Here is a 25,887-nt window from a genome sequence, read left to right as displayed (position 1 = left end):
ATGCAAGTTGACACATGCAGAATATGAGAGATACCTGAATAAAATGAACATGAGGAGTACGATCATACTAAAGCGTGATCCAAAAGACTCTTGGATAAACGGCTATAATCCACATCTGCTTGAAGCCTGGAACAGTAATATCGACATAAGCTTTGTTTTAGATGCTTTTGGTGCTGCAAATTATTTAATGAAATATATATCAAAAAAAGAGGGCGGGCTATCTGAGTACCTGAAAACTGTCATTGAGAACTCCCATAAAGACAGTGTAAATGAGTGCGATGAAATGAGAGCCGTCATGCAGGCATATTCAAAGAAGCGAGAGATCAGTGCACAGGAGTGTGTTGCTCGTGCATGTGGTCTTCACATGAAGCAATGCTCACGTGCTGTAATATTCATTCCAACTGATGATAATCCTGTGAAAATGAGTCGTCCCCTGTCAGTTCTGGACAACACAACACCTGAGTCTTCCAATGTTTGGATGACATCTTTGAATGACAAATACAAAGCCAGACCTGAAACACCAGAGTATGAGGAGATGTGCATGGCAGACTTTGCTGCTACTTGCAGGATTGTCTATGGCCAACAGAAAAAAGGTAAAGATGTTTTGCCCCTTCTCAATGAGATGGGGTTTGTGCAAAGGCGCAAAAACAATAAGCCTGCTATCATCAGATTTCACCGCTGCTCACAAGAAAAACATCCAGAGCAATATTACGGAAGACTGCTTAAACTGTACCTTCCTCATCGTTCAGACCACGAACTGAAAACACCATCGTTGCCAACCTATCAGGCTTTCTATGGTGCTGGCTGTGTACAGCTACCAGGTACTGACCATCTTGAGTACGTGCAACACATTGTCAAAAGAAACAGAGAAAAATATGAGAAAAACAGTGAGGAGATCGAGAGCGCTGTTGAGGAATATGAGCAGAACAGAGGTGTGACTGACGAATGGTGTAATCTGGCACCTGAATCAGATCTCGTAAGGTTGCCACTTGTTGAACAAGAAAGAGAGCGAGACAATGAAAATGAACAGGAAGATGTGCCCGACTACAGCCGTCAGGCTGATGCTTCAACAGAAGTCAGAGCCATCAGGGAACCCCCTGCTATTGATCCCACATTGTTACGTCAGATGTTTCAGAATCTGAACAAGAAGCAAGCCTGCATATTTTATGCAGTTAGAGACTGGTGCATTAAAAGAGTCTGTGCTCTAAATCCAGAGCAGTTTTTCTTTTATATTAATGGTGGTGCTGGAACAGGAAAATCACATCTTATCAAATGCATCTACTCAGAAGCATCTAAGATACTGAGCAAAGTGCCCAGATATGCAGACGACGTTGACATATCAAAACCCACTGTCCTGTTAACTGCTTTCACTGGGACTGCAGCTTTTAACATTTCTGGAACAACACTGCATTCTCTTCTCAAGCTGCCTAGAAGCTTAAAACCTCCCATTCAGGGACTTGGCAATCAGCTGGATGAAGTCAGATCAGAACTTTTGAATGCTGAAATAATCGTCATTGACGAAGTGTCTATGGTGTCAAGACATCTGTTTGCATATGTAGATGCAAGACTCAAACAGATCAAAGGGACTCGGAGACCCTTTGGAGGCATGTCAGTCATTGCTGTCGGAGACTTCTATCAGCTACCCCCAGTGCGACAGTCTAAACCTCTCTGTGTGCACGACCCGTCTGAGATCGACCTGTGGCAGGAGCATTTTCAGATGATCACTCTGACTGAGATTATGCGTCAGAAAGATGATGTTGTCTTTGCAGAGATGCTGAACAGAATTCGTGTGAAAGGAAAGTTGGATGAGCTTTGCGAAGCAGATAGAAATTTGTTGTCACAGGCCATAACTGAACCAGCCCTTTGTCCAACTGATGCGTTGCACATTTTTGCAACTAATAAAGAAGTGGATGCACACAACTCTGCAACACTGGCTCTGCTCCACACTCATATCATTGACATCCATGCAGATGATTATAGAAAAGATCCTAGAACTGGCAGAATGGCACTTCAAGACAGACCATTGAAAGGAGGTAAAAACGAGTTACCAGACACACTGAAAGTTGCAGAAGGAGCTCGTGTCATGCTCACCAGAAACATTGACATACAAAATGGTTTGGTTAATGGAGCTTTTGGAATACTACTTAGAGTAGTTCACTCTGAAAACGACCAACACATCATCAAGCTTGGACTTAAAATGGATAATGAGACATCTGGAAAGAATAACCGCACACCAGCAGACGACATGGTGTACATTGAGAGAGCAGAGGAGAATCTGAAGCAGAAAGGAGTGGTACGAAGACAGTTCCCAGTGAAGCTGGCCTTTGCATGTACAATACATAAGGTACAGGGTATGACAACTACATCAGCTGTTGTCTCTCTTAAGAGCATTTTTGAGCCCGGCATGGCCTACGTAGCTGTCAGTAGAGTGACGTCTCTCAGTGGACTGTATCTTCTTGATATGGAAGAGAAAAAAATATTCACCAACCCAGAAATCACTGCAGCGCTTGAGAACATGAGACAAGCCAACCTTGATGACATGATGCCTCTTCTACACGTGAGGCAAACACTGAGCAGGTCAGAGGTTTTCACCATTGTTCATCATAATACAGAGGGACTGCCAGCTCACATTAATGACATCAAAAGTCACCATGAATTGTGTCTAGCAGATGTTTTGTGCCTAACAGAAACACACCTGCGGGGCTCTTTTGTCGCAGAGAGTCTCCACTTGGAAAATTACAATTTGTTCAAACGCAACAGACACCTGTCCTACACAAACTTTCCCCAGATGGCAAACAGAAGTGGTGGTGGAGTTGCTGTTTATGTGAAAAGTGACATTCAAGTGCATGAAAAACAGTACATCCATAATGTAACTGACCTTGAATTTCTGGCTTTAAAGGTTGAAGCACCAGTCAGTGCTCTGATTGCAGTTGTATACAGACCTCCAGACTACACTCTGAGGCCATTCCTGAAAAACCTGGTAAGCCTATTAGACTCATTGGAGATCATGGACTGTCATCCCATCATAGTTTGTGGTGATTTTAATGAGAATGTTTTATCCAGTGCAAACAAACCAATCATGGAGCTGTTTGAGTCTAGGGGATACGCACAGGTCATCACTGCCCCTACCACAGAGAAGAACACACTGCTTGACCTAATTTTCATTTCTCAGTCAGATCGATGTCTCCATTCTGGAGTCATGAAGACATACCATAGTTACCATGACCCAGTATACTGTGTATTGTCCTGTGATGATTCATGATCTAGATCTTTGAATACAGTAAGTAATTTCTATATTTTTGAATGACTTAAGAAAGTAGAGCGATATTTAAAAGTTGACGCCCTGCATTGCAGTATAATGGTTGAATTGTTTACATAAAATACAATTACATGAATTAAGTAATGATATCAGTAAAAGATGACAATTTTATTTATTACAGAAAATCTAAAATTCACTAACAGTAACCTATAAATGTCAGAAAAATCAAATATAGCAGTTTGAAACGAACAGTGTAGGCATATCCTCTCTGCAGCCAGGCTTCAACATCCTGCCAGGCTGCCCCAGTCTCACTGTGGCTGGGAGGGAGGGAGGGTGGACCAGAGGATTGCCTACACAACACATAAATGTTCAACAGCTTCTTCATTGTTTCTGAGAGAACAATAATGACTAAAGGTTGCTTTTTAAAAAACAAACAAACAAACAAACAAACAAACAAACAAACAAACAAACAAACAAACAAACAAACAAACAAACCTAATTACAGCAATAATGACAGTTAAGCCACTTTATGTGTGCCTCTATTTTGAAATACTATTTACAAAAATGTTATTATTTTGGTTTGTTATAAACTTTAAACTTTTTCAAAAGTATACGATTATATTTTTGGACAAATCTTTCAATGAAACATACATTTTTATGAGCTTTTATCATGTTTCGGCCAGTGCAATCATCAGGGTGGGTCTGGGTTGATAACTGCACATTTCTGGCCAGAAATGTTTCAGCAGTGTTACATAAGTAGTACATATGTAACACTTGCTTTCTGTTACCAGCTGATACCCTACATTTGTATAGACATTGGATGGTGTGAGGTTGGGGAGTTGAGTGGGGGGGGGGGGGGTTACGGTGGGAGCTGAGGGGGGGGGGGCGTTAGGTTTCCTTTTTTCTTTTTCTTTTTTAAGAGAGACACAGTCCTCCTGTGTCTTCTCCAAGCTTCACATGTAAGATCCAACAGTGTGAAGCACATAGCAGCTAGAAACTGTAATGCCACAGATCAGAGAGGCTTCATCATCACCATCTTCATCGCCGTACGATTAGAGCGTGAGACTTCACATCTGGAGCACAGGAGACATTCTGTGATAAGTCCTCCTTCTAGCTTGTCCCACAAGCAGTCGGTGAGATTTACTCACAACAAAAAGGGTTAATGACATAATTTCCATGAAAACATGTATTCATTCTTTGTAAAGTGTTTAAATTGTGTTTTCACTTGACCTTAGGAGTGTTAGAGTGTATTGTAATGTCTGTACTCAGGTGTTTCCCTCTGTGATCCATCCCCATCAGAGCTGAGACACTCAGGACTGAACAGACTGCACAGTTTCTGTGACCGAGCCTCCAAAACACCTTCTTTGAAACCACTCATGATAGAAGGGCTTCATATTTGCAGCAGCACTACTACAGGTATTCAGTTTATTACAGGATGTGTTTGTTTCTTAGGACCAGCTCTGAGTGCACACTACCTAACATATACACCTTTCTGTTCATTACAAACCAACTACTCTGGATCATATGGCCAGTTGGCAGGAATGTTGCTGCAGGAAAACATCCCTGGAGATCACCATCATTGTCAGACTGACTGTGCCTCCTCTGTGCAGTGTCAAGATCCTCTCTAAATGAGTGTGTAAGTTAACATTTTCATTATTTTATTCCCTTTGACAAGACAAGTATCACTGATATTTACATTTACAACTACATATGTTCCCGTTTTCTGCTCTTCTTTTAAAGTCCTCAGCTATCCTGCTTCTGTGCTGCTTGCCACACATCAAACACTGGCCGGATGACAGGGAGGATCCACTCTGAAGTCACTGGACATGATGAGGATCATATGGGACTTCATAGTTTCACAGAAACATTGTGCTCTGTGATTACAGGTTTTAAATGGACATAATGACTGCCTCTCTCTGATCAACAGGCTAAAGGATTGTTTTCATTGTTAGTGCTCTGTACAATGTATGCTTATTTAATATTTCATCACAGAGCAAACCTTTATTTATTTAACATTTTTTTATTTTGTTTTAATGTTGAATTAACTGTGGGGATTTTTTTAAGTGGGCACTTGGGATGTCATATGACCAGAAATGTGGTAACTGGAATTCAACAGTATGGAAGAAAAAATCTGCTGAGAACGAAACACATACAAAAACCCCCAAGAAAATTCAAATTCATTCCATGTAATCCAATCTAAAACATTTTAAACTGCTGAACAGCAACACAAACAGTGTTAAAAAACAGTGTTAACAGAATGATTATGATGATTTTGTACCAAAGTTTCAGGTCACATGGCACACCTAGTGTGTAGTGTGGGGTATCAGCTGGTAAGTATAGGTTTTTTCATATTTGTGTCCTTAGAGTTTAGATAGATAAAGCCTTGTGTATAATAATTAGTCATAACCACAACTCAAAGTCAGGGACTAACTAAATTTGGGACTTTGTGTCTGAGCCCAGGTTAAAACAATGTGTAAAAAAGCATTTAGTGGCATGGCTGAACAATGCTGTAAACTATTGATACTTATTTATCCATGTTCACAAAAAGGACTAATGTGTTTATTTGATTATTTGCATGTGTTAAACTGTGTCACCACCTTAGGCTTTCATTTGAGTTTACTCACAAATCTCTATACAGTTCTCTTTTACCACTGTGTGGATTCTGTTTACATTAAAACATAAAAAAGAATGAGTAATAAAAAGATGTGTAGACAGATCAGAAGATTAAGTAGACCGATAGAAACAGCTGTTCAGCCATGTTCTAAGAAACCAACACAATTTAAAGGTTCAGGATTGTGGTTTTAAAAGTTGAATTTTCATGTATTTCATATGTTGCTCATTATTTTTTATTTAGTTATTTAATTTAGTTATTTTTCTTTATTCTACCAGTCCTTTTCAGAAAGAAGCTGTAAAATATGACTTAAGATTTTTATGTTATTTTCTATGACATACAAAACAAATTGATGTATGTAATACTATTAAACATGATATACACATGTGTATATGTCTGAAAAACATCATGCTGTATATTAAAGTTTGTATTTTCTGCAGAATGTTTGTTCATCTTTTAAGTTCATTTCAATTAGAAGAATATGAACTTTTAATATTCATTCAGAGGTTTTCTGACTCTAAATTTTCTTTTGTCATTACTCATCTTTTTATTATTTACATTTTAAACATGCTTAGCTTTTTCCAACTTCTTCTGTGTGAACATCAGCTTTCAAAGGTTCTGCACTTTTATTTTCAGGTTAAAAATTCTGTATTTTCCAGCTCATTCAGATTTTAAACTTAACATTCAGCAATTAATTCATTTCAGTGCATACATTCAGATTCAAGCATTCACACTGCAGTTTCTTCAGAAAATGCACTTTCTAGTTAGTGTGAATGCTTGAAAAGCATTCACAGTATTGTTATTCTAATCTTTATTATTATTATATTTTATCTATTCCGTACGTTTTTTGTACTCCTACTCCTTCAAAACCGTTCAACTTAGAAAAACCATTCAAACACCGTTAGATTCCTATTCTTTTGGACATGACTGCTTCTACTTTTCTCATTTTTAACATTTATATTTTTAATTTTATTCAACTTTATTCAACAAAAATTTCCCATGTATTTCAATGGGGAGACCCTTCAAATTCTCATTCAACTTACTCATTTTTAAACTCCTACTACTTCCACATACGTTGACATAGAGCCACCATTCAAACTTTAAAACGAAGACAAGACATTCAACTATTGAACTTGTATTTATCTTTTCAATATCTATTATACTTTTTCTTCAGTTCCAGTTTAAGTTTCATGATGTTTTTTCACCCGTTTCAGAGTTTATAATGGGTGTGTATGGGACGGAATGTTGGGGCTAGAGTGAGGCAGCTCAACTGCTAGAGTGAGAGGAGCAAAAAAATTAATCTTAAAATCTTTTTTAAAACTGCTGCTGTGTCCGCAGCGTTTGCTCTACAGGTATGATTTTACCCTCAAAACGTAGCCATCGCTGTCCTCTTTCATCCAATGTGTTTACTATTGTCCTAGGTGTTATGGTTCTTTCGTAAATGTCACCAATGCACAGCCTCCTCCCTCCAACTCTTCCATAGACTCTAATGTTAAAATGGCTCAGAAGGTTCGTTTGAAAATCAGAAGAGCATGGTGTCTTTCCACTGTCACCACGTCCATATAATAAACTCCACAGGCATGAAAACTGAGAATTAGGTAGACTAGAAGCTGCTGTCGCTGACGGTGAAAGAATTTTGTCAATACGACTTTTACTTTTCATTTGGGAACGATTTGTTTCGGCCTGACTTTTCTGTTCATTTTAAGCAGCAAAAGTGAGGCGCATGTCTGTGTACGTGTGTATGGAGCCATTGGGTGCGGTCACTATAGCAACCAGGCTCACACCTGCCTGCTTAACGAGCTCTCTCTCTCACTCTGCCAAGATTCATCTTAAGCACTTCTCTTTCAACTGCTGCTGTGTCCACAGTGTTACAGCCATCATTTTACCCTCAAATTGTCGCCATTATTGTTCTCTTTCCAACACCGTATCTTTCAAAGCTCAGGCATTTAAACTTTTTAAACTGTGTGGATCAAAGTGGAGGGATCACATTTGAGTCATTCAGTGATTCAAAGAATATGACCTTTTAATATTCATTCAGATGTTTTCTGACTCTAAATGTTCTTTTCTCATTTCTTAGGGTTTTCTAATTTACATTTAAAACATTTTCAGTTTTTTTCCAACTCCTTCTTCTGTGTAACCTTCAGCTTTTAGCAGTTCAGCACTTTTGTTTTCAGGTTAAATTCATTTTTTTTTTTTTGTTTTTTTTTTTAATCTCATTCAATATTTTTAACTCAAAATTCAGCAATTAATTCATTTCAGTGCATACACTCAGATTCAAGCATTCACACTGCAGTTTCTTCAGAAAATGCACTTTCTAGTTATTATATTTTATTCTGTATTCCGTACGTTTTTTGTAATCCTATAACTTCAAAACCGTTCAACTTAGAAAAACCATTCAAACACCGTTAGATTCCTATTCTTTTGGACAACACTGCTTCTATTTTTCATATTTTTAACATTTATATTTTTAATTTTATTCAACTTTATTCAACAAAAATTTATAATGTATTTCAATGGGGAGACCCTTCAAATCCTCATTCAACTTACTCATTTTTAAACTCTTACTACTTCCACATACATTGACATAGAGCCACCATTCAAACTTTAAAACGAAGACAAGACATTCAACTATTCAACTTGTATTTATCTTTTCAATATCTATTATACTTTTTCTTCAGTTCCAGTTTAAGTTTCATGATGTTTTTTCACCCGTTTCAGAGTTTATAATGGGTGTGTATGGGACGGAATGTTGGGGCTAGAGTGAGGCAGCTCAACTGCTAGAGTGAGAGGAGCAAAAAAATTAATCTTAAAATCTTTTTTAAAACTGCTGCTGTGTCCGCAGCGTTTGCTCTACAGGTATGATTTTACCCTCAAAACGTAGCCATCGCTGTCCTCTTTCATCCAATGTGTTTACTATTGTCCTAGGTGTTATGGTTCTTTCGTAAATGTCACCAATGCACAGCCTCCTCCCTCCAACTCTTCCATAGACTCTAATGTTAAAATGGCTCAGAAGGTTCGTTTGAAAATCAGAAGAGCATGGTGTCTTTCCACTGTCACCACGTCCATATAATAAACTCCACAGGCATGAAAACTGAGAATTCAGTAGACTAGACATTGCTGTCACTCACGGTGAAAGAATTTTGTCAATACGACCTATACTTTTCATTTGGGAATGATTTGTTTGGGCCTGACTTTTCTGTTCATTTTAAGCAGCAAAAGTGAGGCGCATGTCTGTGTACGTGTGTATGGAGCCATTGGGTGCGGTCACTATAGCAACCAGGCTCACACCTGCCTGCTTAACGAGCTCTGCCTGCCACTGTACCAAGATTCATCTTAAGCACTTCTCTTTCAACTGCTGCTGTGTCCACAGTGTTACAGCCATCATTTTACCCTCAAATTGTCGCCATTATTGTTCTCTTTCCAACACCGTATCTTTCAAAGCTCAGGCATTTAAACTTTTTAAACTGTGTGGATCAAAGTGGAGGGATCACATTTTAGTCATTCAGTGATTCAAAGAATATGACCTTTTAATATTCATTCAGATGTTTTCTGACTCTAAATGTTCTTTTCTCATTTCTTAGGGTTTTCTAATTTACATTTAAAACATTTTCAGTTTTTTTCCAACTCCTTCTTCTGTGTAACCTTCAGCTTTTAGCAGTTCAGCACCTTTGTTTTCAGGTTAAATTCGTTTTTTTTTTTGTTTTTTTTTATCTCATTCAATATTTTTAACTCAAAATTCAGCAATTAATTCATTTCAGTGCATACATTCAGATTCAAGCATTCACACTGCAGTTTCTTCAGAAAATGCACTTTCTAGTTATTATATTTTATTCTGTATTCCGTACGTTTTTTGTAAGCCTACTCCTTCAAAACCGTTCAACTTAGAAAAACCATTCAAACACCGTTAGATTCCTATTCTTTTGGACAACACTGCTTCTATTTTTCATATTTTTAACATTTATATTTTTAATTTTATTCAACTTTATTCAACAAAAATTTATAATGTATTTCAATGGGGAGACCCTTCAAATCCTCATTCAACTTACTCATTTTTAAACTCTTACTACTTCCACATACATTGACATAGAGCCACCATTCAAACTTTAAAACGAAGACAAGACATTCAACTATTCAACTTGTATTTATCTTTTCAATATCTATTATACTTTTTCTTCAGTTCCAGTTTAAGTTTCATGATGTTTTTTCACCCGTTTCAGAGTTTATAATGGGTGTGTATGGGACGGAATGTTGGGGCTAGAGTGAGACAGCTCAACTGCTAGAGTGAGAGGAGCAAAAAAATTAATCTTAAAATCTTTTTTAAAACTGCTGCTGTGTCCACAGCGTTTGCTCTACAGGTATGATTTTACCCTCAAAACGTAGCCATGGCTGTCCTCTTTCATCCAATGTGTTTACTATTGTACTAGGTGTTATGGTTCTTTCATAAATGTCACCAATGCACAGCCTCCTCCCTCCAACTCTTCCATAGACTCTAATGTTAAAATGGCTCAGAAGGTTCGTTTGAAAATTAGAAGAGCATGGTGTCTTTACACTGTCACCACGTCCATATAATAAACTCCACAGGCATGAAAACTGAGAATTAGGTAGACTAGACATGGCTGTCGCTCACGGTGAAAGAATTTTGTCAATACGACTTTTACTTTTCATTTGGGAACGATTTGTTTCGGCCTGACTTTTCTGTTCATTTTAAGCAGCAAAAGTGAGGCGCATGTCTGTGTACGTGTGTATGGAGCCATTGGGTGCGGTCACTATAGCAACCAGGCTCACACCTGCCTGCTTAACGAGCTCTCTCTGCCACTCTGCCAAGATTCATCTTAAACACTTCTCTTTCAACTGCTGCTGTGTCCACAGTGTTAAAGCCATCATTTTACCCTCAAAACGTCGCCATCGTTGTTCTCTTTCCAACATCTTGTCTTTCAAAGCTCAGGCATTTAAACTTTTTAAACTGTGTGGATCCAAGTGGAGGGATCACATTTTAGTCATTCAGTGATTCAAAGAATATGACCTTTTAATATTCTTTCAGATGTTTTCTGACTCTAAATGTTCTTTTCTCATTTCTTAGGGTTTTCTAATTTGCAATTAAAACATTTTCAGCTTTTTTCCAACTTCTTCTTCTGTGTAACCTTCAGCTTTTAGCAGTTCAGCACTTTTGTTTTCAGGTTAAATTCGGGTTTTTTTTTAAAATCTCATTCAAAATTTTTAACTTAAATTCAGTAATTATTTCATTTCAATGCATACATTCAGATTCAAGCATTCACACTGCAGTTTCTTCAGAAAATGCACTTTCTAGTTATTATTATTATATTTTATTCTGTATTCCGTACGTTTTTTGTAATCCTACTCCTTCAAAACCGTTCAACTTAGAAAAACCATTCCAACACCGTTAGATTCCTATTCTTTTGGACAACACTGCTTCCATTTTTCATATTTTTAACATTTATATTTTTAATTTTATTCAACTTTATTCAACAAAAATTTATAATGTATTTCAATGGGGAGACCCTTCAAATCCTCATTCAACTTACTCATTTTTAAACTCTTACTACTTCCACATACATTGACATAGAGCCACCATTCAAACTTTAAAACGAAGACAAGACATTCAACTATTCAACTTGCATTTATCTTTTCAATATCTATTATACTTTTTCTTCAGTTCCAGTTTAAGTTTCATGATGTTTTTTCACCCGTTTCAGAGTTTATAATGGGTGTGTATGGGACGGAATGTTGGGGCTAGAGTGAGACAGCTCAACTGCTAGAGTGAGAGGAGCAAAAAAATTAATCTTAAAATCTTTTTTAAAACTGCTGCTGTGTCCACAGCGTTTGCTCTACAGGTATGATTTTACCCTCAAAACGTAGCCATGGCTGTCCTCTTTCATCCAATGTGTTTACTATTGTACTAGGTGTTATGGTTCTTTCATAAATGTCACCAATGCACAGCCTCCTCCCTCCAACTCTTCCATAGACTCTAATGTTAAAATGGCTCAGAAGGTTCGTTTGAAAATCAGAAGAGCATGGTGTCTTTACACTGTCACCACGTCCATATAATAAACTCCACAGGCATGAAAACTGAGAATTAGGTAGACTAGACATGGCTGTCGCTCACGGTGAAAGAATTTTGTCAATACGACATGTACTTTTCATTTGGGAAGAATTTGTTTGGGCCTGACTTTTCTGTTCATTTTAAGCAGCAAAAGTGAGGCGCATGTCTGTGTACGTGTGTATGGAGCCATTGGGTGCGGTCACTATAGCAACCAGGCTCACACCTGCCTGCTTAACGAGCTCTGCCTGCCACTCTGCCAAGATTCATCTTAAGCACTTCTCTTTCAACTGCTGCTGTGTCCACAGTGTCACAGCCATCATTTTACCCTCAAATTGTCGCCATTATTGTTCTCTTTCCAACACCGTGTCTTTCAAAGCTCAGGCATTTAAACTTTTTAAACTGTGTGGATCAAAGTGGAGGGATCACATTTGAGTCATTCAGTGATTCAAAGAATATGACCTTTTGATATTCATTCAGATGTTTTCTGACTCTAAATGTTCTTTTCTCATTTCTTAGGGTTTTCTAATTTACATTTAAAACATTTTCAGTTTTTTTCCAACTCCTTCTTCTGTGTAACCTTCAGCTTTTAGCAGTTCAGCACCTTTGTTTTCAGGTTAAATTCGGGGTTTTTTTTGTTTTTTTTTTTAATCTCATTCAATATTTTTAACTCAAAATTCAGCAATTAATTCATTTCAGTGCATACATTCAGATTCAAGCATTCACACTGCAGTTTCTTCAGAAAATGCACTTTCTAGTTATTATTAGTGTGAATGCTTGAAAAGCATTCACAGTATTGTTCTTCTAATCTTTATTCTATTTTATTTATTATTCTGTATTCCGTACGTTTTTTGTAATCTATCTCCTTCAAAACCGTTCAACTTAGAAAAACCATTCAAACACCGTTAGATTCCTATTCTTTTGGACATGACTGCTTCTATTTTTCTCATTTCTAACATTTATATTTTTAATTTTATTCAACTTTATTTAACAAAAATTTATAATGTATTTCAATGGAGAGACCCTTCAAATTCTCATTCAAATTCCTCCTCTTTAAACTGTATCTACTTCCACATACATTGACATAGAGCCACCATTCAAACTTTAAAACGAAGACAAGACATTCAACTATTCAACTTGTATTTATCTTTTCAATATCTATTATACTTTTTCTTCAGTTCCAGTTTAAGTTTCATGATGTTTTTTCACCCGTTTCAGAGTTTATAATGGGTGTGTATGGGACGGAATGTTGGGGCTAGAGTGAGGCAGCTCAACTGCTAGAGTGAGAGGAGCAAAAAAAATAATCTTAAAATCTTTTTTAAAACTGCTGCTGTGTCCGCAGCGTTTGCTCTACAGGTATGATTTTACCCTCAAAACGTAGCCATGGCTGTCCTCTTTCATCCAATGTGTTTACTATTATCCTAGGTGTTATGGTTCTTTCATAAATGTCACCAATGCACAGCCTCCTCCCTCCAACTCTTCCATAGACTCTAATGTTAAAATGGCTCAGAAGGTTCGTTTGAAAATCAGAAGAGCATGGTGTCTTTACACTGTCACCACGTCCATATAATAAGCTCCACAGGCATGAAAACTGAGAATTAGGTAGACTAGACATGGCTGTCGCTCACGGTGAAAGAATTTTGTCAGTACGACATGTACTTTTCATTTGGGAACGATTTGTTTCGGCCTGACTTTTCTGTTCATTTTAAGCAGCAAAAGTGAGGCGCATGTCTGTGTGCGTGTGTATGGAGCCATTGGGTGCGGTCACTATAGCAACCAGGCTCACACCTGCCTGCTTAACGAGCTCTGCCTGCCACTGTACCAAGATTCATCTTAAACACTTCTCTTTCAACTGCTGCTGTGTCCACAGTGTTACAGCCATCATTTTACCCTCAAAACGTCGCCATCGTTGTTCTCTTTCCAACATCTTGTCTTTCAAAGCTCAGGCATTTAAACTTTTTAAACTGTGTGGATCAAAGTGGAGGGATCACATTTTAGTCATTCAGTGATTCAAAGAATATGACCTTTTAATATTCATTCAGATGTTTTCTGACTCTAAATGTTCTTTTCTCATTTCTTAGGTTTTTCTAATTTACAATTAAAACATTTTCAGCTTTTTTCCAACTTCTTCTTCTGTGTAACCTTCAGCTTTTAGCAGTTCAGCACCTTTGTTTTCAGGTTAAATTCGGGTTTTTTTTTTAATCTCATTCAAAATTTTTAACTTAAATTCAGTAATTATTTCATTTCAATGCATACATTCAGATTCAAGCATTCACACTGCAGTTTCTTCAGAAAATGCACTTTCTAGTTATTATTAGTGTGAATGCTTGAAAAGCATTCACAGTATTGTTCTTCTAATCTTTATTCTATTTTATTTATTATTATTCTGTATTCCGTACGTTTTTTGTAATCTATCTCCTTCAAAACCGTTCAACTTAGAAAAACCATTCAAACACCGTTAGATTCCTATTCTTTTGGACAACACTGCTTCTATTTTTCTCATTTTTAACATTTATATTTTTAATTTTATTCAACTTTTTTCAACAAAAATTTATAATGTATTTCAATGGGGAGACCCTTCAAATCCTCATTCAACTTACTCATTTTTAAACTGTATCTACTTCAACATACGTTGACATAGAGCCACCATTCAAACTTTAAAACGAAGACAAGACATTCAACTATTCAACTTGTATTTATCTTTTCAATATCTATTATACTTTTTCTTCAGTTCCAGTTTAAGTTTCATGATGTTTTTTCACCCGTTTCAGAGTTTATAATGGGTGTGTATGGGACGGAATGTTGGGGCTAGAGTGAGGCAGCTCAACTGCTAGAGTGAGAGGAGCAAAAAAATTAATCTTAAAATCTTTTTTAAAACTGCTGCTGTGTCTGCAGCGTTTGCTCTACAGGTATGATTTTACCCTCAAAACGTAGCCATCGCTGTCCTCTTTCATCCAATGTGTTTACTATTGTCCTAGATGTTATGGTTCTTTCATAAATGTCACCAATGCACAGCCTCCTCCCTCCAACTCTTCCATAGACTCTAATGTTAAAATGGCTCAGAAGGTTCGTTTGAAAATCAGAAGAGCATGGTGTCTTTACACTGTCACCACGTCCATATAATAAGCTCCACAGGCATGAAAACTGAGAATTAGGTAGACTAGACATTGCTGTCGCTCACGGTGAAAGAATTTTGTCAATACGACTTTTACTTTTCATTTGGGAGCGATTTGTTTCGGCCTGACTTTTCTGTTCATTTTAAGCAGCAAAAGTGAGGCGCATGTCTGTGTACGTGTGTATGGAGCCCTTGGGTGCAGTCACTATAGCAACCAGGCTCACACCTGCCTGCTTAACGAGCTCTCTCTCTCACTCTGCCAAGATTCAACTTAAACACTTCTCTTTCAACTGCTGCTGTGTCCACAGTGTTACAGCCATCATTTTACCCTCAAAACGTCGCCATCGTTGTTCTCTTTCCAACATCTTGTCTTTCAAAGCTCAGAGATATAAACTTTTTAAACTGTGTGGATCCAAGTGGAGGGATCACATTTTAGTCATTCAGTGATTCAAAGAATATGACCTTTTAATATTCATTCAGATGTTTTCTGACTCTAAAGGTTCTTTTCTCATTTCTTAGGGTTTTCTAATTTACAATTAAAACATTTTCAGCTTTTTTCCAACTTCTTCTTCTGTGTAACCTTCAGCTTTTAGCAGTTCAGCACTTTTGTTTTCAGGTTAAATTCGTTTTTTTTTTTTTTATCTCATTCAAGATTTTTAACTTAAATTCAGTAATTAATTCATTTCAGTGCATACATTCAGATTCAAGCATTCACACTGCAGTTTCTTCAGAAAATGCACTTTCTAGTTATTATATTTTATTCTGTATTCCGTACGTTTTTTGTAATCCTACTCCTTCAAAACCGTTCAACTTAGAAAAACCATTCCAACACCGTTAGATTCCTATTCTTTTGGACAACACTGCTTCCATTTTTCATATTTTTAACATTTATATTTTTAATTTTATTCAACTTTATTCAACAAAAATTTATAATGTATTTCAATGGGGAGACCCTTCAAATCCTCATTCAACTTACTCATTTTTAAACTCTTACTACTTCCACATACATTGACATAGAGCCACCATTCAAACTTTAAAACGAAGACAAGACATTCAACTATTCAACTTGCATTTATCTTTTCAATATCTATTATACTTTTTCTTCAGTTCCAGTTTAAGTTTCATGATGTTTTTTCACCCGTTTCAGAGTTTATAATGGGTGTGTATGGGACGGAATGTTGGGGCTAGAGTGAGGCAGCTCAACTGCTAGAGTGAGAGGAGCAAAAAAATTAATCTTAAAATCTTTTTTAAAACTGCTGCTGTGTCCGCAGCGTTTGCTCTACAGGTATGATTTTACCCTCAAAACGTAGCCATGGCTGTCCTCTTTCATCCAATGTGTTTACTATTGTCCTAGGTGTTACGGTTCTCTCATAAATGTCACCAATGCACAGCCTCCTCCCTCCAACTCTTCCATAGACTCTAATGTTAAAATGGCTCAGAAGGTTCGTTTGAAAATCAGAAGAGCATGGTGTCTTTCCACTGTCACCACGTCCATATAATAAACTCCACAGACATGAAAACTGAGAATTTGGTAGACTAGACATTGCTGTCGCTCACAGTGAAAGAATTTTGTCAATACGACCTATACTTTTCATTTGGGAACGATTTGTTTCGGCCTGACTTTTCTGTTCATTTTAAGGAGCAAAAGTGAGGCGCATGTCTGTGTACGTGTGTATGGAGCCATTGGGTGCAGTCACTATAGCAACCAGGCTCACACCTGCCTGCTTAACGAGCTCTGCCTGCCACTGTGCCAAGATTCATCTTAAGCACTTCTCTTTCAACTGCTGCTGTGTCCACAGTGTTACAGCCATCATTTTACCCTCAAAACGTCGCCATTATTGTTCTCTTTCCAACACAGTGTCTTTCAAAGCTCAGACATTTAAACTTTTTAAACTGTGTGGATCAAAGTGGAGGGATCACATTTTCTTCATTCAGTGATTCAAAGAATATGAACTTTTAATATTCATTCAGATGTTTTCTGACTCTAAATGTTCTTTTCTCATTTCTTAGGGTTTTCTAATTTACATTTAAAACATTTTCAGCTTTTTTCCAACTTCTGCTTCTGTGTAACCTTCAGCTTTTAGCAGTTCAGCACCTTTGTTTTCAGGTTAAATTTGGTTGTTTTTTTTTTTGTTTTTTTTTTAATTTCATTCAATATTTTTAACTCAAAATTCAGCAATTAATTCATTTCAGTGCATACATTCAGATTCAAGCATTCACACTGCAGTTTCTTCAGAAAATGCACTTTCTAGTTTTATTTTATTTTCAGTTGTTACAGACATGACTGAGGGATAGGAAAGGGAGAGAGAAATATGAAGGAAAAGAAAAACAGAAGGGAAGAGGGACAGTGAGAAAGGGCACTTAAAAAGAGAAAGAAGAGAAAACAAGCAAAAACAACAGAGCAACATACTAAACACAACACCATCACGTTAATCTAGCTGAGTGTAAACAGCAGTAAATACTAAATATTGAATGTTGTTGTGCAGCAAGCAGGACAGACAGCGCACAATGTGCTTGGAAATAGCACCAATAGAGGTGAACAGTGAACACCTGTGTGGATCAGCGCGCTTGTATTCAAATGGTTTCCACATGTAATGGTCTGCTAGAGGATGTAGAGAGCCATAGCCCCGTCCCCCAGGGCATGAAGCAGGCATGGAGGAGATCCAGGCTCCAGACATCCAGAAGCCCCAGAGTGCGAGAGCCCAAGGAGGACCACCGGAGGGGCATCCGTGCCACCCTCCTGGGAAGAGCTGAGGAGAGCCCCAGACGAGGGGTCACCCAGTAGCCACGGAGCAGCAGCCAGAGGGGGCTGCAGTGGCGTGCCCGCCGGCTCTGCCGGCAGCCAGCTGTGCCAGAGTGAACCGAGCCGCAGGAGGCCCGAGGGCCCCCTTTGCCCCGGAAGAGGCCTGACCGAGCAACAGGCACCAGGCCCCGCCAAGTAGTCACCGGGAGTGAGCTGGTACATACCTGAGCGCCCAGCCCCAGACACCAAGAACCACCAACGCACCTGGGAGTTCCCAGAGAGGTGGAGTGTAAGACCCGACCTGACATATAGACACAGACAAACAGGCACACACAGACACAAACATGCATTCCCACCCTCATGCACACATATACAAATACTCAGCACTCACCCAACGTAGGGATAGACATACATGGACACTGTACACACAATCACACTCCCCAAACATACTCTATACCCCGGGTCCAGGTACCCTCGCCCCCAGAGGGGGAAACGGCACCTAGACCCAGGAGATGTTACCCTTTCCCCCGGGGAGGCAAGCAGGCGGAGTGGTCAGGTTGAGATCGGCGAAATCCTTTGGACGCTGCCAGGTCTCCAACGGATATATGAAGTCAAGTTTATGATCATTAAGAAGATCATAGACAAGAGGTCCCTTGCTGGAGAGGGATCGGACATTAAGCAATCCGACGGAGATGGGATAGTCGCCGCTAGCTTTGCAAGCCGACCTGGCAGGGCTAGCAAGCACACTGCGGTCAGCAGTCCATCAACCAGTCTTCTTAGCGGAGAAGCGATGAGATGACCACAGGGATGGTATCGGGTTCCAGCTGTTGATCCTGTAATTCCATCTGGATCGGGTGCAGCAGTAAAGCCAGCAGAAGGGTCGGGAGGTGCTGGAAGCGTCGATAGAATCGTTCTGGTACCGTGTACCCCAGAGTGGAGGAGACAGGCCGGACTGCAGAACAAACCCAGCGGGAAGAGTCTGGAAGAACAGGACCTTAGCAGTCATGATGTTACAATGTCCAGAATCCAGCTGATGCTAACAGCTGACAGTAAATATGTCCAAAAACACGCCAGTCAAACAGGTAAGGCAGAGAAGCACTTTACCTAGGACGACAATGTAGGTTCAGGGAATAAAACAAACTTGTGTAGCTATACTAAGCAATAAGTATGGAAAGTATAGAGAGAGAGCAGCGGCAGCCAAAACATGCCAGTGTCCACGGGGGGAGTGGATATGTGCACGGACATGTGCAAGGTGCAAAATGTGCAAATATAATATAATACAGATGTGACTGAGGTGTGCAAACAAGCCTATTGTTCCCAGGTCCAGTTTGTAGTGCATTTGTGGAAGATTGTGTTGCTTTGAGTCTTTTGGTGAGTAATGTTGGTGTTTGTAAAGGTGCATGTGTCACGGGGTGGAAATGGACACGTTTTTATCTCGCATGAGTTGCTGTGTTTTATTAAACAGCCCTGGCCGAGGAGAACACACAATAAAAAACAATAAAACATAAACACACTAAAAGTCCAGTGGCATCAGCCACGGCGATAAAGTCCAGGAAAATCGGAGCAGGCAAGGAAAGCCCGGTGGCGTCCCCGGCCGCCCTGTCAGTCTCTCCGCTCCGGAGTACTGAAAAAGAGACGGGCAGCGACAGTCACTGTTCTTTCCAGTGGCTCGGGTTATTGCAGCACAATATGTCACGGGACTTACCACACTATTACATACGTGTATAGAGTTGGGAGATGGGTGTCCTCACTATCTGCTGCAGAGACGTCTTTTCAGCGAGGGTGCAGTTCCCGTGCCAGAGTGTGATGTAGCAGCAGAGGATGCTGTCAGTGGTTCCCTGGTAAAACGATGTGGGAGGAGGGAGACTGGCCTTCTTCAGTTTCCTAAGAAAGTGAAGACGTTGTTGGGCTTTCTTCATGATGGTGGTGGTGTTCAGGTTGCAGGAGAGGTCATCTGATCCGGAGTATGAGTTATGTGTCCTGTGATTAAAAACCATTTAGTCCTTATACAACCGTTGGAGGAGCCTGGTTCGCATTGCTAGCAATAAGTTGGACTTGTGTCCGGTGGATGTTGTCATTGATTTTGTACATAATTTTTATGAACAGAATTTCTAGACGTAGCCAAGTGGCAGAAGGCTTCAACTGTGGTTCTTTTGCCTTCATTGGGTGATTGCTTCCAGCTCGCACTGGAGCGGTTTGCAGAAGGAGAATCAGCACCTCCAAGTCTGAGGCCATGGTCCTCAGCCGGACAAGGGTGGTGTCTCGCTGGTCCAGGAACGCCTCGGTGTTCCCCCAGATAAACTAGAGGAGGTGGCTGGGGGGAGGGAGGTCTGGGCTTCTCTGCGTAGGCTGCTGCCCCTGCGACCCGGCCCCGGATAAGAAGAAGAAATGGATGGATCAGAGAGAAAAAGGTTTCAGGGAATATTGCTAAATGTTCAGAGAGAATGCTGCAACTCTCCTTCCTGGGCCAGTAAATCAATATATTGATCACTTAGTAAATGGTTTAGTAACATGGAGTTAGAACGGAGAGACATAACATAACATCACATAATCAACATTTAATTTAACAGTTTTACTCTTTGGTGCAGTGAGTCAGGTTATATTGTTATATATTTATATATTTTGATTAAATTGTTTTTTGATGTTTGTTTTTTGCTGGTCTGAGTTCATTTCTAGAAATAAGAGCTGCTCCATCCACAGTGGGATGGATGCTGTCTCTCCTAAAGACCATTTTTTCTCCCAGAAAGTTTCCCAGTTATCTTTAAAGCCCACGTTGTGTTTTTGGACACCACAGGTCCCTGAGTAACCTCACAGGCCTGGCAGTCATCAGCCCCAAGGGTCTGTTACTTCAAAGGGCTGGAGTGGAAGAGCTATTCATACTAATGTAGATAATACTCAGGTTTTTACCTTTGCTGTTTCACAGTAAGTTAAAAAAGGGAATGTCCACAATATACTTTTTAATGCAGGAGATTTTTAAAAAGTAATTTAGCGGTAGCAAGGTAAAAACAGGATCAAATATGAATAAAAACGGAGTCAAATCATCTGAATTATACTCACCATGTTTTTCGGAGTGTAAGGCACACTTAAAATCCTTTACTTTAATAATAATAAAGTAATAATAATAATAATAATGGATTGCATTTATATAGCGCTTTTCGAGACCCTCAAAGCGCTTTACAATGCCACTATTCAGTCACTCTCACATTCACACACTGGTGGAGGCAGCTACAGGTGTAGCCACAGCTGCCCTGGGGCAGACTGACAGAAGCGAGGCTGCCATATCGCGCCATCACCAGTTGCGCCTTATGTATGAATTCTAGTTGTGCTCACTGCCCTCGAACTGATTTTATGTGGAACACGGCGCCCAGAAATCTGTCAAAAATGTTTTAGTAGCACTTTGCTAGCTATGAAGCTGCACCGCATGATGGATTGTCGGAGCATTACGGCTACTGTAGTCAGGACCAGCACCTGTTAAGAGATGCTTACAAAGCAGATTTCAAACTCTATCAGTCACACAGTCGAACATGGGAATAGAGCAGCTGCGAGAGAATTCAGCATTGATGAATCAGTGGTACAGAAGTGGAGGAAGCAAGAAGATGACCTGCACCAAGCAAAGAAGATCAAACAGTTTCGGAGGGACCAAAGCGAGATGGCCACAGTTAGAGGACAACATTGAACAGTGGGTTATTGAACAGAGAACACCAGGTAGAAGCGTCTCTACAGTCTGTATTTGACTCAAGGCAACAGCGGTAGCATGTGACATGAAGATCAGTCACTTTCGAGCAGGTCCTTCTTGGGCGTAACAAGAACTACACTCTCGCAGCAACTGCCAAAGGATTACGAAGAAAGGCTGGTCATTTTCTGCACCTACTGCAAGAATAAGATCACTGAAAAGAATATGTGGCCAGAACACATCACCAACATCGACAGTAATTTGCCTTATAGTGCGAAAAATACGGTATCTAGTGACCTTGTTCTGATCTTTGTGAGCAGAAAGAGGACGAGCACACCGGGATCCAAAGGTGCACTTATCAAGTGTGCTGAGCTGATTGGAAATCCAAACCTCTCTCATTCTTCATATTGATTAAACTTGATTATAGGTTGATCAGTATTAAGAAATTAAGCATAATTAACTATTGTCGAAGCTGTAACATGTGTATGTACACAATATCTACACATTAAAACATTTTCATTACTCAAACTGCATTTCTCATTTAACATGTTAATCATACCTGCAGCTTCATTTATATCTCTAATTAAAAATATATATTCACTATTAGCAAAAGCACATACAGAGAAGCTCTGTTCTAGCACTCTGTATCATTGTAAAGATAAAAGGCTGGACGTTAAGACGTTTTACCGTCTCTCAGATGTAATGAGAGGAAATCGCACCTTTCTCATCAGAGTAAAACTTTAAGAACACTTGACTGTTGCTGCTGATTGGAGCTTTCTGAACTGTTGTGTAAGATTCACTGTGAATAAACGCATTGTCGTTCACATGACGCCATGCATTGGGTCTCTTTGACATCCAGATGAACACACGAAGGTTACACTATGAATATAGAAGTTTTATAAAGGTTCAAGGTTCAAGGTTCTTTATTTGTCACATGCATAGTTATACAACTATAACACACAGTGAAATGTAGCCTGACACGCTCCTCGACATGTGCAAAAAAATTGGGGGGGGGGGGGGTGTAGGGGAAGAACATTATATATATATACATATAGTATATACACTGGGTGAATGTGCAGTAGTAGCAGCAAGCAGGTGAATTCCGTACGTTATTATGAATAGACATATTTTACAGGATAGACAATATAAACATATTTAAAATGAAAGGAATTGAAATGTACATTGTGCCTTGGTTTAGTGTCTGGAAGAGTCCTGACTCAGTCAATTATAGATGATGTGAGAGGGCGGGTGTGTGTGTTTAGGGCACGGATGGCTTGGGGATAGAAGCTCCTCTTGAGTCTCTCTGTCCTTGCCCGGAAGATGCGGAACCTTCTACCAGATTGCAGAAGTTGGAACAGTTTGTTGCCAGGATGGGACGGGTCCTTCAGTATCTGCTCTAGTCCGGCATCTCCTGGTGTAGGTGTCCTGAAGCGGGGGGAGAGCAATCCTGCAGCAGCATTCTGCTGTACGGATCACTCTCTGGAGAGCTTTTTGGTCCTTCACACAGCTGTTCCCAAACCACGAGATTTGCAATTGCATGAGCTACACAGATTGAACCACTGAAAACACATCTGTGCATGGAAACAGGAACAGGCAGTGATACAATACCACTGTGATCTAAAAGCAAGCCACCACCAGGAACAGTAACCTGTCAATCAAATGCAGCTGTGAGACAAATATTGTGATACACAAATTAAGTCTTAGTAGGAATAAAATAAAACATGTTTATTATGTAAATCTTGTTACGGGGAACAACAAACAGATAAAGCAGTTGCATACAAAGTTATTTATTACGTATTATTGACCAGAATGGGTAAAAGCCAAGGAAAAGCCCGGGTTGTGGCTGAGCTAATGGCTGAGAGCCGGACGAGGGGGAGGATGAACTGGCTGGGGGCTTTGATGGGACAGTCTTAGCTTACTAAATATGTCACTATTTTACTACAAAAAGAAGAAAAGGGAGAGAGGACAGAGTCGTGCTGCCACCTTTAAAGTCTACACAACAACTTGAAAACTAAACCACCCTGCTGCACTCTTTACCTTCCCTCACCAGCTTTTAAAAATCATGGCTACCCAATCGGTTAGGTCATGGTGGTCAATAAGACTAGAAAATGCTACACAGAGGTGAGTCCACTGAAGGATTACTCCAAGAGCGCTGAACAAGTATTCACAGGAATGATGTGACGTAGTGTGATGTGTGGGCCCGTTGTGTCAGGTGAGCAGCATCTGAGACAGAATGAGACGTCAGATCATAAAAGGTTTGGTTTTATGGGGTTGCTTTCATTCAGTTCTCCAACCCTCTGACTCACTGTGTCGCTGAGCCTGCAGCTCTCAGAGCTTTCTTCTTGTTCTTTCATCCAAATATGACTTAAGTGCTTGTTCATAGTGAATCTGCATAACTGATGGTTTATAAATACAATTAGATTGTTTTTAAAAGAATAATTGAGCAAAATTATTTGTTGTTTGTTTATGCATTTCTCTTGCAGTCATGTCAGAGGCGAGCATGAGCCAGTTTGTCTATATGGTCACAAGATTTTGAGGATGTTGAGCTAAAAAACAATGTTTTGTAACACAACAGTGTTAAAGTAGATTCTTAGTAAAGTGCAGTTACCATTGACTCCAATGTTAATTTGGCTGGTATAAAATATGTTGTGGTGCTGCTGAACTTTAATATAGCCAGTGTTGGGACTAACGCGTTATTAAGTAACGCGTTACAGTAACTACGTTATTATTGTGGTAACGAGCACGGTAACTAGTTATTATGCCAAAATCAGGAATGCGTTACTCGTTACTGGGATTTAGATAGGCTCGTTACTTCGTGTGGTGGCTATCACGGAGCTTCCACAGATTCAATAACATTAGCAAGTGGTGGAGGCCAGCAGGTGGATGAACGAAAAGGGAGGCAAGAGGAGAGACCCGAAGCAGCCGCCGGTCCAAGTGTGAACTGAACTTCAGGTAAGAAGTTATGACCTGCAGTCTCTCTGGGTCAGATATAAACCAAGCTTAGGTGGAGTTTATTTTCGTTATTCGGACTTTTTCCGTACTGCGTGCTAGCTAGCATGACGGAGTTTCTATACAGCTGGGTGGTGCTATGAAGTTAATGATGTTGAACTTTATTTTGTTCATAAGTTATTAGAGTTGCCAACCGTCCCGTCTGGTATTCAGAGAAAATATTACGCGTTTCTTATTGAGGTGAAAAGGAACAGTTTGTCCCGTAATTCAGCTACAATGGAAAAGACACAAAGCTGGAGTTATTCTGTGTATTTGCTGCACAGCTGCCTCTTCTTCTCTCATTCTCTCCCCCTCCCTCTCCCGTTTCTACTTCAATCATGAAACTGATCAATGATCAGCTGATCGGCTCTCTTGTTTGTTTATCGCTCACTTTGCGCCAGAAAGAGGAAACCAGCGGATGTCGTGCTAAACAACAGCAGCACGTTTAAGCTTGATCAGCTGTTGTTAGAATTTATTTAATATTAATTTCTAGTATCAGCTGATGTTTGCTGGAGCCACAGCTGTAAACCTGTTGGTCATGATATGGTTTGGTTATCTGGTGAGAGGGAAACGTGAAGATGAAACCAGGAGATGTCCTTACTGGATCATCAGAGCTGAACAGGTGATGGAGAAACAGGTTTACCTTTTAGGTGACATGGATGAGTTGAAGTTATGAACTGTTTCTGAGAAACAAATAACACCAGGATCCTTTTCTAAGCAGCTGACAGCTGGTAACTGTGCAGGGGCGGGTCTAGCAAAGTGCTGCCAGGGGGCCAGGTAGGCATTAACAGGGAGAGGGGGGCACAAAGAAATACTTTTCTTTCTTATTCTCATTTAAAATGTCTCACTTTTAATAAATAATTATCTGAATTTTACAACAAACGATTGATAGATTGATGCATATATACCATCAGAACAGTGAACATCACTGTCACAACAGCGTTTGTTTTCATTCAAAGGCTTTATGATTTTTCCTATAATGGTGGGACGGTCTCTAGTCAAAATGCCCGGGACGATTTTCTGTCCCAGTCCAGCCCTGTATGCAGCTCATCTGCAGTCTGGTGTTACCTACATCTTCCTATTCAGAAGGCAGAGTTTCCGAGTTCTGAGTACAATCAAAGCACCACGACTGCAGTTTTTGTGTTGGATGTAAAAGGCGCACATGACGCTGTGACGTAGGCTAGAATCATGGCAGCAGTCAATGACAGTCCAGGCGTGGGATTTCTCTCGTGGAAATATGCACATTATCTTTTCCTTTCTATTGATAGGTGGCACAGTGCACTGTGGCAAGTAAGCAAGCTAGAAGACTGGCAAAGTTATGGAAGCAACACATTAACAAGAGAATTCTGAGTAAAACCAAAGTTACTTTCCCTAGTAACTAGTTACTTTGAAAGTAACGAGTAACTTGAAGTAACTGAGTTACTTTTGAGAGAAGTAACT

The 25,887-nt window shown here is 39.6% G+C and overlaps 1 long non-coding RNA gene across 6 annotated transcripts; it reads left to right on the top strand.

Annotated features, from left to right (window-relative positions):
• Window positions 1-1,706: 1,706 nt before the first annotated feature.
• LOC145424476 (uncharacterized) lies at window positions 1,707-6,314 on the top strand. 6 transcript variants are annotated; one of them, XR_013905568.1, is made up of 4 exons: window positions 1,707-2,980; window positions 4,559-4,675; window positions 4,792-4,895; window positions 5,000-6,314. It is a non-coding gene; the product is annotated as an uncharacterized LOC145424476 (long non-coding RNA). The 6 variants fall into 6 exon arrangements; XR_013905566.1 differs by adding an exon at window positions 3,173-3,280 and having other exon boundaries at window positions 4,792-6,314; XR_013905565.1 differs by having other exon boundaries at window positions 4,792-6,314.
• Window positions 6,315-25,887: the final 19,573 nt, after the last annotated feature.

Source organism: Astatotilapia calliptera, chromosome 23 (assembly GCF_964374335.1).
Source record: "Astatotilapia calliptera chromosome 23, fAstCal68.1, whole genome shotgun sequence".
Classification (NCBI taxonomy): domain Eukaryota; kingdom Metazoa; phylum Chordata; class Actinopteri; order Cichliformes; family Cichlidae; genus Astatotilapia; species Astatotilapia calliptera.
Note: the sequence above shows the minus strand (reverse complement) of the source record. Positions and strands in the feature narration are given on the sequence as shown.